Below are 16,347 nucleotides of genomic sequence, written 5' to 3' on the forward strand. Positions count from 1 at the left end.
CCCTGGGTGCACGCATTATCGATAGGTACTTTTCTCCATGATTACTCTCCTGTTGGTACTTGGTTGTGATACATGTACATGTAGCTGTGATAGCGCTTAGCACTGCCCAATATCAAACTACAATGAAAGCTGACATGTTGGAACGAATCAGACAACATTGAGTCCTCTTGTTCTTGAACTATGCGAGCTAGAACGTGTCCCCACACTGGCAAAAATGATGGTATTTTACGGTGCGCACAAACAAGTGAAGCACTGTGCCACAGGGCGTTCCTTACGGTTGGGTTGCTGCTGGTTCTTCGCTAGGTGTTCAGCCACCGCTAATATTATCTTCTTTGAGACTGTCACCCGCTTCTTACCTCCGACTTGCTACTTCATCAGTCTGGAAATGGCTGGCCCACCACTTCGTTTGTAGGACAAGACAAAGTGCTTCATCACCAACCCACTGGCAGCTGCTAGCACTGCAACTGATTTAGAGAAGCACGTTGCTTGGACCAACGGTTGAAGGGTGGCCAGCCGCTTTTGCTGATGTTCTGCTAATCCCTTTTTTGAAGTTTACTGAAGTGGAAGCAAATTTTTGAGCTCCGCAGTTTTTCAGTCTCTGGCAGCCCGTCGGCGTGGCCAAGAGGACCACTAGCAGTATTAGTTAGTTAGTATCGTGTAGTAGGGCTGACCCACCTCTGGCGGCCATGCCCCCAGCTACAAAGGCCGCATTCAAGGGGCTCTCAGTGGTCGAGACGAAACTGCTGTGCTCCCTCCCGGGTATCGAGTCGTCTGTGATTGAGGTTATCAAGACCCTGGCGAACTTAGCGTCCGAGTCGGCCGATCGCGAGGATCGCCTCAACAAAAGAATCAATGACCTGTCGCGGCAAGTGTCTGGCCTGACTCAGGAAGTTGTCTCCCTCAAGGAAGCCGCCATTGCCAAGGCAAGTGTTCTCCCAAATGTTCAAGCTTCTCAGCAGAGCCAGCGTACGAAGCGTAGATCTACGAAATTGTCAATAAATCGTACCCGTAGTACCCGCACAGGCCAGGCTGCCGCGTGCACTGCTAGTACGGGTGATCCCCGTAGGGTGGGTGACACTGGCAGTGACCCTGAGCCTGAGGCGTCCAGTTAGGAAGACAGTAATTCTGAGATCATTGGCATTGAGGGCCCCTACAGCAGGAGAGGTAAACATCGCTCCAAGCCAGTCCTGGAGGTCTTAGACGACGACAGCTGGCAACTGGTGTCAGGAGAGCCTCCCAGGTCCAGGAGGGCCGTTTTGTATGTAGGCAATTTAAGCTCAAGCTGCACTGAGGAGGGACAGAAAAGCTTCACCCAGCAGCGTGCAGTTGCAGCAGGGGGTACGGCAACGGTGCACACTTGCAGCCTCCACACCACGGAGGCAGGAAGAGTGTCTGCCCACCTAACTGTGGACGCTAAGGACCTCACCCTAGTCACAACTGAGAATTTCTGGCCAAGGCCCCTGTACGCGAGGCCATGGCGATTTGAGGAACGCACTGAGCAGCAATCCAAATGATGCCCCCCAGCCTAACGCTCCTGCTCACAAATGCCTTCGGACTGCAATCCAAACTTGGTGAGTTCCAGCACACCCTAGACCAAGTCCAACCTGATATCGCCATCATCACAGAAACCAAGCTCACCCCAGAAAGTACTACGCAAGCAGAGCTGACGGTCCCTGGCTATTACTCACCCTTGCGGCGTGACAGGACTCGCCATGGCGGTGGTGTGGCAGTCTGGGTTAAGACTTCCCTCGCTATGCGGGAGCTGGAAACAATCGACGTGCTTGATCAGGAGCTCATCTGGCTAAGCGTCAAGCTGTGCAACGGCCAATCTGTGGTCATATGTGCAGCTTACCGCCCTGGAACGTGCTCAGACACGGACATCACCATCTTTGACGCCATATCTGTGGGCCTCGAGTCGACAGCGCGCCGAAATTCGCCTGTGATTCTAGCTGGTGACTTTAATGTGCACAACCAAGACTGGCTCCACAGCAGTCGAACGACACGTGCAGGCGAATATGCAGAGGACATGTGCCACATGTATTGTCTTGAGCAGCTCGTCCATGAGCCAACCCGTGGTCGCAACACCTTGGACCTCGGAATGTCAGATTTACCAGGCAGAATCGTCACGCCTCTGCATCCACCCCTTGGCAAATCCGATCATGCAGTGATAGTTGCACATTTTGATGTGGCACCAACCCCAGACCGTCCGACCAAGCGCACAGTATGGCGGTACCAGCAAGCCGACTGGCCCCGCCTACGCGCCTTCCTGCGCGACTCAGACTGGTCCTCCCTTGCTACTGATGACGTTGACACCTCATGTGACAAACTCACCAGGAAAGTCACAGAGGCAATGAAACGATTCATACCATCCAAAGTATTGAAGCAGCGAGCCAGCAACCCAATCTTGTGGTCTCCTGAATGCCAAGCATGTGTTGACAGAAAGCAACAGGCGTGGAGGCGCCATCGGGCGTCCCCAAATGATGCTGCACTTCTTTCAATCTTCAAGGAGGCAGCAACTGCCGCAGTCGCCACTCTGCATCGAGTAAAGATGGCCCACATTGCGACAGTAAGGCGCAAGATCAGCGCTGGAGGTCTCTCCAGCCGAGAGTGGTGGACTACGATCAAACGTGCTGGTGGCCATAGCAGCCGTTCCTCGGAGATCCCGACCTTGACCCAGGCCAACAGTGTCGAAGTCAGGCAGAGCGCAGCGAAAGCTGAGGCTTTTGGAAAGTTCTTCTCGTCAAAGTGCAGTTTGGGTACGCATGACTTGCAGGCAGACGCGCTCCCACCAGTTCGTCGCCGCTCAGATGCGCAGCTCCACACAGTGCACTTCCGACCTTGTGCGGTCGAGCGCGAGCTCAGGAAGGTCTCCGCTGCAAAAGCCACAGGGCCAGATGGCCTGCCTGGCCGAGTCTTGCAGGAGTGCAGCAAGGAACTTTCAGTCCCTGTGTCGAAACTGTTCGCCAAGTCCTTTCGGGCAGGACGCCAGCCTACCCTATGGAAGACTGCCATGGTTGTACCCGTCCACAAGAAGAAATCGAAATCTGATGTGAGCAACTACAGACCTATCTCACTCCTCCCCATCTTGTCCAAGGTGATGGAGGCTATCGTCAACCGTGCCCTCAGGGATTTCCTTGAGTCAAACAATATCATCTCCCAGAGCCAGTATGGGTTCCGCAGCAGACTTGGCACCCAGGATATCCTCACCCTATTGAATTCGCAGTGGGGCAGGGTGGCCGCAAGCGGTGGTGCAGTAAGGGTGATCGCAGTGGATGTGGCTGGTGCGTTTGACCGTGTCTCGCACACCGGAGTGCTCCACAAGGCAGAGTGCTATGGCGTAGCTGGTCACCTGCTTGGCTGGCTCCGCGACTACTTGAGCAACCGGAACCTAACCGCAGCTGTTGGTGGGGAGCTATCTCAGCCCTACCCAGTGAGAGCTGGCGTCCCCCAGGGCAGCATCCTGGGACCGACAGTGTTCATCCTGTACACAAATGACGCCGAGGACCATCTCCCTCCTGGAATGGACCTCGCAGCATATGCCGATGACACTACGCTCTTCAACTTCATCACCTCAAGAGTGTCCATACCTGGCAGCTCTGCTATCATGCAACAGGGTGTGGATGCACTGTCTCGCTGGGGCGTGGAGTGGAAGATCAAGTTTGAGCCCTCCAAGACCCAAGCCATGACAATCGCACATCATCGCCAGCCTTGGCAGCTCCCGGGAACCACTTTCGACGCTACGCCAGTCAGCGAGGCAGGCCACCTGAAGCTCCTGGGCGTCACCTTTGACTCCCAGCTGACATATGCGCAGCACATCAGCAAGGGCGGTGTTCGGACGACCACGATTTACCAGGGCCAGTGACCTCTTGGAGAGGCTCTCTGTTTATCGCGTGGACGAGGTATATCGCCAGAAACTGCTCGTGCTGGTATGGCGGTGCGTTCATAACCGTGCCAGTCCTGCTCTGCAGGCACTGTTTGTCAGCAACTGCGGAGCAACTCGCCTTCAGCGCAGTCTGGGCCTGCAACAACCAATAGCCAGAAGCCGAGCAGGCCAATGCCGCCCGGCATCTCGCGGTTGCCTGTTATGGAACCATATACCTGACACAGTGCGAGCCATGGGCAACATCCCAGCATTCCGCCGAGCTGCCATTCCCTACACGTTGTAGACTGCTACACAATTGGTCACACCATGGTATTCAGTACCCACGAACTTTGCAAAGCCGCGCCGATAATATGGTAATGTACCGTGGTGCATGCACCCATGGTACCACCACTTCGTAGACTGCCTCCCGTTCATTTCTGTGCTCCTGTCTTTATTCTCGTCAGCTGTGTACATCAGCAGTTCAATTCTGTGCTCCAGTCCTCTTTATTCTCGTGAGCTGTGTACTTGTTTTGCTGTTTGTTTGGTTTATTTGAATTCGCTCAGTAACCGTGTACTTCAGCTATTCTCTCCTCCCTCTTCTGAATTTGACTCTCCGCTGGCCTTCTCTCCTCCCATCCCCTTACATTGTATTGGGCCTCCGCAGCTCCCCCCCCCCCCCCTCCACGCACACACTACATTGTCACATAGCACAACTCAACCATTCGCTACCCTGTTATTGAGCACTCCTGCTCGTTTGGTCTCGCGAATCCAAATAAAATCAATCAATCAATCACATCCGCACGATCCGCTCCAGAGCACAGGAACGCCTAGGCTTCCTGCGGAAGGCCTCTGCTATCCTAGAGCCCCCTGGCCGACTCCGAGCCTACAATGGGTTTGTCCGACCTGTGCTGGAGTACTGTCCCCTGGTCTGGCTTGGTGCGCCACCCTCACACTTGGCCAAGCTAGACCAGATCCAGCGACGAGCCATCCACATCATCGGATCGGGCTCCTGGCTCCCTAGTCTATCTCTGCGGCGAACAGTGGCCTCGCTTGCATACTTGTACAAGCTATTCTGCCTCGATGCGGACAGCCCGCTAAAGAAGATCCTCCCCCCTGGTGCCCAACGTCGACCTCAGGACATACAGCCCACCCGCGTGTCTGCTCAGCCTACGCACCCACACCAGCTATCGACTAACCTGCCAGCACGCACCCGAAACAGCTGTCTTCGCGCATTTCCTGCCAGCGCTGTGCAGACATGGAATGCTCTGCCCCAAAGCATACTGCTGAGACCCCCACACCTGGAGGGCCTGCAAGCCTTTAAGTGCCGTGTCCACCGTCACCTCCAGCTGCACCACTGGAGCTGGGCGACTGAGAGCCTCTAGCAGACCTCCCACACCCACCTCAGCCGTAGTGCACACACCGCGTCTGAGACAGTGTCTTTATTGAAGTTTTTTCGCTAGCTTATATACTCTCCCTCGCTCTATGTTGCGGCACAGTAGCTCCCTTGTTCATGTAATAGCTGGCCTATTGTAACAATTATGACTTTGCTGGCCAAATAGCTGAGGCTGCAGTCACCTCACCAATCATCTCATATTTTCAATTTTCCTTTTATTTTACTTTAACAATTTCGCAACCTCTCTCTCCCTCCCTCTCTCTCTCTCTCTCTCTCTCTCTCCCTCTCTCTCTCTCTCTCTCTCTCTCTCTCTCTCTCTCTCGCTCACTCCCGCTCTCTCTCTCTCTCGCTCTCTCCCGCTCTCTCTCTCTCTCTCTCTCGCTCTCCCTCCCCACCCACTCTTGGTGCGTCTAGGTGGCTATGATGTCGAGACCCTAGGTCGGCGGAGCTCCCTAAACCTCACCACCACTGCCACGATTCAGGTTGTGCGTGCTTCCCCTAGCTGCATCTCATGTTTGGCATTAAGTGGTCTTTGTAAAAAAAAATAAAAAATCCATCGCCGAACATGCTGATGCAAAAGTGACAGAGTTCTACAGGATACTGGCATCAGGGCGAGCTTCGACAATTTCAGCCAGGGCCGCAACATCCGCAACAGCATCATGAGCAGCGAACTCATTCCCAACGATGAACTATAAATCAATCTGAGGCTGTAGCTTGGGAGCTCCGGTATCGCGGTTTAGGGATCAGAGTGTTCACCCAGCACAAAAATGCACACCATCGACACACACATCCGTGCACACACACACACACACACACACACACACACACACACATGCATGCTCTCACACGCAATAGAACACACGCGCGCGTACACACACATACATTCACGCACGTGTGCGTACCCACGCACATGCATGTGCACACTCATGTGCATGAGTGGAGATGCCCACATACACATGTCACACCAACATGCCCTGGGACCGGCCATGCACGTGTGTATAGTATGTGTGCGAGGGCACGTCCACATGAGCGCATATGCATGTGCATGCTCATACATGCGTATGGTGCACACATGCACAAACATACACACACACTCGCGGCCGCCGCGCATACAGTGTGCTCATACATTTCCATAGCCATACGGCACATAGAGTGGCAATGACTCGCAAATATCATGAATAAATCTTATGAGATTGAAAAACGCACTTACCCAAAGCAGCTTTGGTGTTGCTTGTGGACGCACGGGGGCCAGGGTGTTGAGCAGTTACAGGGCTATCTGTAATGTATCTATAAATTTCTCCATCCCACACTGCTGACACGGAATGAGAAGTACGCTGCCCAGGTCGTACCTCTTCTCTTCAACGCTGTTGCAAACCACCAGTTCTCAATAGACCCTTTGCACAATAACGGTCACGTGATCCGAGATGGGGCATCCTCTTCGATTTTTGTGCAGAGTATCAGTTGTTGAGCATGGTGGAACACTGTATTTTTCCATTTTGGAGAGGGAGGAGAGAGTGTCGAGTGGTATGCCATCGATGGCTGTGGAACCCGTGGACGAACTGTCAAATGAAGATCGGTTGTGTCAGGAACTGAACAGTTTTCTGCTGAATGAGGGTGCGTATCTATCTGGAAAAAGAAGGAGTTGTTGGAGCGGTAAGTTTTCCGCATTCAGTGGATATTTCGGATTACTGTAGATTGAAATTTATTTTTATTTTCTCTACCTTCTCGATCTCTCCTCTGTCGATGTAGAGAACACTTCTCTATGCAGAACCCTGATGCTCCTAGAACTAAGAAGGGCACCACTTCCTCGAGTGTACCTTCATCATGCCCAACATTTCATGCGGCTCAGTGGATGAGTGATGAACCTTTGTTTCCCAGAGTGAGTGCCACACCAGGCTTGCTCGTCTCCAACGCAGGGGTAAGTCGCCGACGACAGTGAAGAGGGAGCTGATGGAGTAGTACTAGTGAACAAGCCCGTGGATAGTGTCCATGAGTTTTACTTTAGTGGCTATGTGCATAATGTGAAAGTCTGTCATATCGTGCACACAGCCACAGCTCGAACTCAGATGACTTTCTCCGCACACCTGAGCGATGAGGCCGCGTCTCTCTCCACTTCAACAACAGCAGCTCGAGCAGCGCCAGCAAGCAGTCGATCTTCCAATAGCGAAGACAGGGATGGGTCATGCCTTTTTCTCAAGCTCCAGAGTCTCTTGGCAGGGCGTTCCATATCTTCGCAAAAGCAAGGATGAAAGTCGTCATGGACAAAGTGTTCCGAGCACAACACTGTAAACGATATCGCAGCACTGCGGCCCTCTTCTCGCCAGATAGCCAGGATTCCAGAGTGTGGAATGCCAGCATCACCAGGGAACGCATGGAAAGACAAGTGGGTTCCTTAGACTAACGTTAGGGATGACGGTTGCTGCAAACAAGAACCCAACAGTGGTCCTTGGAAAGCATTTCGGAACTTCTTCCTTCAGAACTAGAAAAACTTCAACATGAAAAAAGGCTGGGGAGTACATACATGAACATCGCGTCGGGACCGTGAAAACAGAGCCTGTCACAGGAAACTTGATCACGTCCTGCAGGGCCTGCAGCGAAACCATGCATGCTGGTTGCCTGCCAAGTGTGCAGCGCGTGTACAGCATGCCCCATCTCGACCCCTCTCGCTTATTGCGCAAAGGGTCTATTGGGAAAGGCCTTCGCGCTTATGGCATTGTATTCGTCGCAATGTTTTTCTTTAGACTCCGCCGTACCGCAGATGTTGCTGCATGGCATACGCTATATGCGCTGTGTGTGTTTTGCTGTATACGCTGTTATGTCCAGTTTTATATGCTTATGTTTTGCATGTACGCTGTTTTTTTGCATGCTATAAATAGCTGGTGTTATTAGTGTTCATTGTTAATTATTCGATGAAGTGAAATATACTGTCTAAAGGAAAAGTGTTGTCCTCGTGCCGTGTGGTCGTACGATCCTGACAATTTAGAGAATCTTAGAGGGTTCACAACATTTGGCGACCACGCCAGGATAGGAGCGAGCATGGCAGAGGAACTATGGAACAATTTGGAAGCCAGCTTTATCGACAATGGAGAGCGGTTAGGATTAGAAGGCGAGTTGTTGAAGGTACATGTGGAGCAGAGGCTCCAACAGTACGCGGAGCGTGAGGAGCACAGTGCCAGACGGCGAGAGGAGGCGCTCCGCACCGAGTTTGCCAAAACACTTAACGAGATTAACGAGCGCATCGCCAATGCGCATGAGGGTGAGGGTAAAGCCGCGATGGGAGGTACAGAGGAATCTCCCAGTCACAGCGGGGGGCGTCAACCGTTGATGAAAATCCCCTCATATGATGGAACGCAGCCATTGGAGCGTTATCTTGACCTGTTCGAGGACATCTGTTCCAAGAACGAGTTCGAAGAAAGCGAATGGCTGCTGCGACTGCGCATCGCGCTAGCGGGTAGCAAAGCGGAGAGGATATGTATTGGATGCAATAATTACGAGGAAGCAAAACGGGAGTTGCTTGCCTCGCTCGGAAAGACTCCAGATAAAGCGTGGAAGACATTGCTGACAGGCAAGCAGCGGTCAGATGAGTCGTTTCATCAATACGTTGTCCGTGTTTGCCGAGAGGTAGAGGTGTGGGCCACACTCGCTATGACAGAAGATGGCGAGGTGGACACCAAGTATAGCGCCGATATAGGAAAAATGTCCCCGGTGCTGCAAGCAATGGCAAAGCAGGTAATCTTGGAGCAATGCGGACCTGAGATGAAGACGTACCTGGTCGAACGGCAGTGCTACGGGATGTCACTGCGCCAGGTACAGGAGCACGGCGCGTCTTACCAGGTCGCGCACGGACGACAGGGTGATACTGCCAGGAAGCCAGTAGAACGATCCGTGCCAAGGCCCACGGCGTCGGCACAGTGCATGGCGATATCGGTCGCAGATGCAGAGAAGCAGCTAAAGTCGCTGCCACAGGAAGGGAGAAAGGGTTTTCTGCAGCGAGAGAGACTCTGCTGGAACTGCCTTAAGTATGGCCATATGGCCAGAGAATGTCGGTCAGGCTCGAGATGCACGAAATGCCAGAGGAAACACCACCTGCTAATACATGATGTGTTGGATAGAGCAGGTTACAGCCGGGAGAAACCGACCGAGATAGTTACGGAGAAGAATGTTGGGTCGTGCTGTCTACACTCGCCAAGTGTGCGGCTGATGACCGGAGTGGCACGAGTTGAGAGAAGAACTCGAAACGCGAAGGTTCGCGTGTTCCTGGACTCGGGTGCTGAGGCGTCATTCGTGACTGCAGCGTTGGTGTCAGCAATCGATGCAGAACACGTTGGGGTTGAAAATGTAGAGGTGAAGCCGTTCGGCGCGGAACCAACCCAACAGCGCATGGATAAGTACGCCATCACGATCCAGGGTAGCTCCGCTAGCATTCGGGTATGCGCGTTCGTGAAACCAACGCTTGAGCTGGACCTGAAGTGCGCAAGTCCGCAGACCATTGCGCAGTGGCACAGTTGGGGAGTAGAGCTGAGTGACAAGCCTCAACAAGGGACATCAGACGATATACATATGCTGATTGGTGCAGACTATATCAACGCGGTACTGCACAGCAAGAAGGAAGTTAATGGTGAGACGGTGTGGAACACAGAAATAGGTAATGTATTATCTGGTCCAGCGTCTGCACCAAGTCGAAACAGTCAGCCGGTGACCGTGTCATGTGTCACAGCCCACATTGAACAACTATGGCAGTTGGATGAACCTCCAGAACAACATCAGCACCTGCCATCGTTCCCGCTATGTCGCCAGGGCAGCGGGTACCAAGTGGGTCTCTTGTGGCGAAATGAGCGTCGCCCAACGGATAACTTTGCTCAAGCTAGAGTCATCGCAACGCGGCTTCTTGAGAAGCTGAAGAGGAATGGGAAGCGTGCGCTCTATGATGATGTGCTGATCAGGGAGTACCGCGAGCTTGGAGCAATTGAGCTGGAGCCATGTGAAAGCGATGCCGGGTACTATGTACCGCATCATGGTGTATTCCGCGAGCACGCTGCAACCACGAAGTTAAGAGTGGTGTTCAATGCCTCGGCGACGGCTCCAGATGGCAAGTCGTTGAACGACATGGTTGACCCTGGACCGTCGCTATTGCCGAGTCTCGCAGGTATGCTATTACGGTTCCGTGAATATAGGAGCGCGCTGCAAGCGGACATCCGCAAGGCTTTCTTCATGGTCGCGGTTAATCCCGAAGACCGTCCGTACCTGCGTTTCTTGTGGCCCGGTCGAAGCGACAGCGATGAACTGTTAACCTGGAGGCTAACGAAACTGCCATTTGGCGTAAACTGCTCGCCGTACATGCTTACTGCGGTGATTCAGCATCACTTGAAGGAGCTACGGGCGTTGTCTGCACCCAAAGAGCGAGATCGTATTGATCTCTTGGTCACGAGTTTCTACGTTGACGATTTGGTCTCTAGTGTCTCAAATGCCCGCCGACAGGCATGACCACTCGAGGTCAATTGGGACGCAACCTTCCCCTCCCCCTGGCCCACAGTGCTTCTGGCGCATGCCGACCGCTTCTAGCCAGCTGCCGACTCTGGAATGGCCTGCCCGACTGTATGAAGTCCATAGTATCTGTCCGTGAATTCAAACGCATGCTACGCGTATTCTACTTCGGTTAAATGTAATGGCTTTCGTAACCTGCTGATGAGACTCGATAGAATCATGCTACGATGACCCGACTTGTAAATTTGAGATCCATTTTTTTCTGCTCGTCTTGACCCTGCCTCCCCTCATTGCTACTTCCGTTTTCGTATTTTTATTTTCATTTATTTTCTCTTCATTTCTGACTCTTCTTACTGGTTGTCATCGCTTTCATAATATTGGGCAGAACTGCCCGTTTGCTATGCGATGTAAAATAAATAAACAACAACAACAACAACAACAAATGCCTCGGAAGCCAAGGAGATGCAAGAGTTCAGCGTGCGTGTGCTTACGAATGCTGGCATGGAGTTACGCAAGTGGCGAGGCAACGAAATCCCGTGCGATCCAGAGGCCGGAGATAAAGTCCTCGGTCTGAAATGGAAAACCAGTGATGACTTGCTCAGCATAGCAGCGCTAGGCGAGTCCGATAGGCCGTCTGTTTGGACCCGGCGATCCCTCCTCAAGTGTGTTGCATCAGTGTTTGATCCGCTAGGTCTAGCAGCACCGGCAGTTGTGCCGGGAAAGATACTGCTACAGCAAGCCTGGAAAGTCGGAGGCGACTGGGATGATATGCTGCCTGATGGCATCGCAGCCGCATGTGCGCAATGGTGGGGAGAGTTGGCCGAAGTGGTGAGCATTGACATACCACGTTGGATTTGCTGCAATCTTAACACGCCGATTGCGCTTCATGCCTTCGCCGATGCCAGTGAGAAAGCGTTTGGATGTTGTTTGTATGCAGTCGTCAATGGACAGTCGCACTTGGTATTTGCCAAGGCCAAAGTGGCAACTGTGTCTCCGCCCACGTTAGCCCGCCTTGAGTTACAAGCAGTATGTCTAGCGGCTCGCTACGCTGAGTTTGTGGTGAAGGAGCTGCGTGTGACCGTCACGCAAGTCTATGGCTGGACTGACAGTCTCACTACCGTTCATTGGATCAGTAATCCATCGTACAAATGGAAAACATTTGTGGCTAACCGCGAGATATCGAAGAAGGTCGGCATTGTGTGGAACCATTGCCCGGGCCTTCACAACCCAGCAGATTTACCGTCGCGTGGGAGTAGTGCACAGCAGATCCGTAGTCCGTTCTGGAGGGGCGGACCAACCTGGATCACGGAGCCCAATGACTGGCCCACCGCATCCTCAACCGCAGCTACAGATGAGTCCAGTGTAGAAGTACGAGTGTCAGCCACCACCTGTAGTCGAGAATCTGATAAGGAATGGTGGCTCCGATTCAGTAAATGGTCAAGGGCACAGGGCATGGTGACTCGGATGTTGCAGTGGAAGCACACTGAGCCTCGTGCTGAACTCTATTTTGCAGCAGACAACGTATTGTACCGCATCGTTCAAGCCGCATGTTTCGCCGAGGATCTTGAGCTGATCAAGCAAGGTCAACCAGTGAAGCCCGGGTCGAAGGTGTATCAGCTTGGACCGTTTCTGGATGAGCATGGAGTGCTCAGAGCCGGGGGACGACTTCAGCACAGCGAGTTGGCGTATGGAGCCAAGCACCCAGTCTTGTTAGGCAAACATCATCTGACCGAGTTGCTGTTGGAGAAAATGCATGTTGAAAGGATGCACCAAGGTGTAGAAGGAGTCTTGTCGTTCATCCGTCAGAAATTTTGGATTATCGGTGGTCGACGGGCGCTACGCAACATTACTCAGCGATGTGTTACATGCCGCCGCTACAAGGCTAAGGCTGCCTCAGAAGTCTGCCCGCCGCTGCCGGAAGACCGAGTTGTTCACGAGAGGCCGTTCGCAACTACCGGCATCGACTATGCTGGTCCGTTGTACGTGCGCCGTGGTGAGTCATCTCCGAAGGTATGGATAGCATTATTTGTGTGTGCAACCACCAGAGCAGTTCACTTGGAGGTGGTCGATAGTTTAAGTACTGAGTCATTCTTGATAGCATTTCGGAAGTTTGTCGCGAGACGTAGTTTGCCGTCTCGGATCAGGTCTGACAATGCTACAACGTTCAAGGCGGCATCTGACAAACTGAGTGTGCCGTGGATGTTCAATCCTCCAGCTGCACCATGGCATGGAGGCTTCTATGAGCGAATGGTTGGAACAGTGAAGAGTGCCTTGAAAAAGGTAATGGGAACAGCGTTTCTGAAGGTCCAGGAGCTTGAGACCCTCTTGTATGAGGTTGAAGCAGTGGTGAATAGTCGTCCGCTAACTTATGTGTCTGATAGCCTGGATGAGCCACCAGTAACCCCTGCAATGATGATGGGTGACATCTGGATGTCGTCAGAGAAGCCAGCCGGCACCCTGGACGCTGCGCAGATGTCATCGAGATTGCGTTACCTCAGTCGGACACTGGAGCATGTCAAGGATCGTTGGGAGGTGGAGTACCTAAGTCAGCTGAACAAACACCAACACACCATGTCGCGCCCTTTAGCTGTGGGTGATGTTATCTTTGTTCTCGATGATACCAAGCGCAAACAGTTCTGGCGTTTGGGACGGATCATCGAGTTATTCCCTGGTCGAGATGGTAAGCGTCGTGTTGCCAAGGTTAAGTTGAGTACCAGTACCCTGTTGAGGCCGATCCAAAGGTTAGTGCCGCTAGAAGTATCGTCACAGGACGTGGCTCCTGGGCTTGCAGATACCGCTCAACCTGCTATCGTCCCTCAGCAGCCAGCGTATGACAGGTCAGCACCGTTACCACCACCACGGCAGCAGGAGATGACGCGTTCTGGGCGCGTAGTCAGAGCCCCGGATCGTTTTTGACTTGTGTGCATTGTTGTACGGCGGTGAGAAGCCCTTTGGTGGGGAGAATGTTGCAAACCACCAGTTCTCAATTGGGAAAGGCCTTCGCGCTTATGGCATTGTATTCGTCGCAATGTTGTCTTTAGACTCCGCCGTACCGCTGATGTTGCTGCATGGCATACGCTATATGCGCTGTGTGTGTTTTGCTGTATACGCTGTTATGTCCAGTTTTATATGCTTATATTTTGCATGTACGCTGTTTTTTGCATGCTATAAATAGCTGGTGTTATTAGTGTTCATTGTTAATTATTCGATGAAGTGAAATATACTGTCTAAAGGAAAAGTGTTGTCCTCGTGCCGTGTGGTCGTACGATCCTGACAATTTAGAGAATCTTAGAGGGTTCACAACAACGCAATCAATGAGCGCCAGATGTTTGCCACATCCAGGATTCCGGCACGCAGACAATCCCACAGCCAGATACCTGAGATGAACGATTCGTCGACCTCGAAGAGGGGCACTGAACGACCTCTTCGCGGGAGTCGAATCCAGTGGCGTTAGTGGTGGAGATCGCCCTTTCCGTTTTTCAGGAACTCGATCGATCGTTTGAGTTTGCGAAGCGTCCTCGTCCTCGGCTTCTTGCATCGTCCAGTACGCAGAATGAGAGGACGCGTCGTGGGTGACGGATTACTCTCCCGCGTCTTCATCTCCACGACACGTCGGCAGGAGAACTGAGCTATCCAAAAACCGCCAATGTCAAAACAAATCCGCAAGTCCACTAGTGGCTGAGCTTCTTCCTCAATACTTGTCTCGACTCGAGCACGCGCTGCGAAGTCATGGTCAAATTGCTTATTTTTTTACTCGATTGTGCATGACCGCGTCCCATTTTTCCACTCCGAAAGGCATTATTTTTCAGAAAAAAAATCGGAAATCCAACATGGCGCTAACCGTCGCGAACCTCCTTAACTAGATTCTTCTTTTCGTGATGGCTTTTCTCTATCCTTGAAAATATGTATACCTCTTTCCACGCTTACAATTCTTTTCCAGGAGAGTCAACATGCCATTCGATTCTTAATCTCGAAGTTTCGAAAACCAACAATGCTTTTTCAACATAATATTATTACACACCTGCACTAAATGAGTGTTTACCTTTTCAGGATACTGGGTGCATCTTCATAACCTTCTCTTTCGCCACCATAAACCCATTGATCTCCTTTGAGTGCTTTCATAATTATTATACTTCAAATCAGCGAGCCAGCGTGGTTTCAGGAATAAAATCACTCTTCCTTATTTATTGTACTTTTTCTGTCTATAACAATCACCCCCATTCTCTCACTAACCACCTTGCCATTAGCCATCTAGCGCTATCCACTTTGCCAGCTGTTTTCTATGTTGTTTTGCATCACTAATTATTGCTTAAACCAAACACACTGTAGTCTGAATCACGAGCAAAAGCTGAAGTTCAATTGACGAGTAGTTACAGTATCCAACATTTCTGTGACATGCATGGCGGGTAAATTTTACGTCATTAATTGTCATGAAAAGAGCCCTCTGTAAACTGTTGTTCGTGGAACTGTACGACAGGAAAGTTTCGTGTGTGTGTGTGTGTGTGTGTGTGTGCGTTCGATATCTACCTCTGTCACACACCCCGGGAACGAGGAACACGGATGTTCCCCTGCTTCTTTTCCCGAGGATCATATCTGCCGCCGCCACACACAGCCCTTCATATCAATGTCCCGCTCTCTGGAATAAGTTGCCTGCATCTATACGATCACTGAAGAAACCAGGTCAATTCCGGACCGCTGATGAAATAATTATGCAATCTTTCCTCTTCTGTCTTAAATCCTACTTTATTTTCATTTTCTTTTAATCTTTTCCTAACATTTGTGTGCCTGTAACTTTAGTCGATCTCATGTAATAAGGCAACACTGCCTGTTTGTTATTCGACGTTAAATACCAATCCAAGCAGCGGTTTTGGGAGCATAGAGTTAGGCGTATAAGGTGTATGATCATCAAGTGAGATGTGACAGGAGCAGCGTGAAACTGTCACTAGAGAGGTTTTGCAGAGCGAACGTTCGCGCAAATTTTCGTTTGACGTCACGAAAACCGAAACTTTGTGCGAACGTTCGAAGTTTTGAACGCGAAAGTTGCAGGAAACGCGAAACAAACTTTCGCAGTAATTTTCGCTCTTTGTGGACCACTGGTCAGCCTGGTGCACGTCGCGGTGAGCGACCCTCAATCTTCATGTTTGTGCTTGATCTCTACTCTTAGCTTGGTCCGCGAGTGCTAGCTTTCCGATACTTGTGGCAGCCCGTGTTGCTTCATCTCCAGAACCATCTCCGATCTCCTGCTTGCTCGTCTTCTCACTGCTCAGAGTCGGTTACATCAATGATGCCTTTTTGAATCTCAGCCTCAGGTGTTGATGCACAAGATTACGGCACAAGCCAACCCGGCCCGTTTGTCTGTGGGTCTCCGGCCATGGACAACGTAGTCGAAGAGCTCTCGTCTCAGGCCGTAACTCAGGGTACCTGGTGTGCGTGCCGCCACTCGCAACAAACAAATCATCGGATAGAGACCACTTCTCAAAAACAAGCGAGTGCACACGAAAATTTCTTGGAGCGAGAAAAATGCAAACTTTCGCAGTAATTTTCGCTCTTTGTGGACTGTTCGTGCACGGTGACCCACCCTCAGTCCTCATGTTTGTGCTTGATTTGT

This window comes from Sycon ciliatum (genome assembly GCF_964019385.1).
Source record: "Sycon ciliatum chromosome 5 unlocalized genomic scaffold, ocSycCili1.1 SUPER_5_unloc_1, whole genome shotgun sequence".
Taxonomy (NCBI): Eukaryota; Metazoa; Porifera; class Calcarea; order Leucosolenida; family Sycettidae; genus Sycon; species Sycon ciliatum.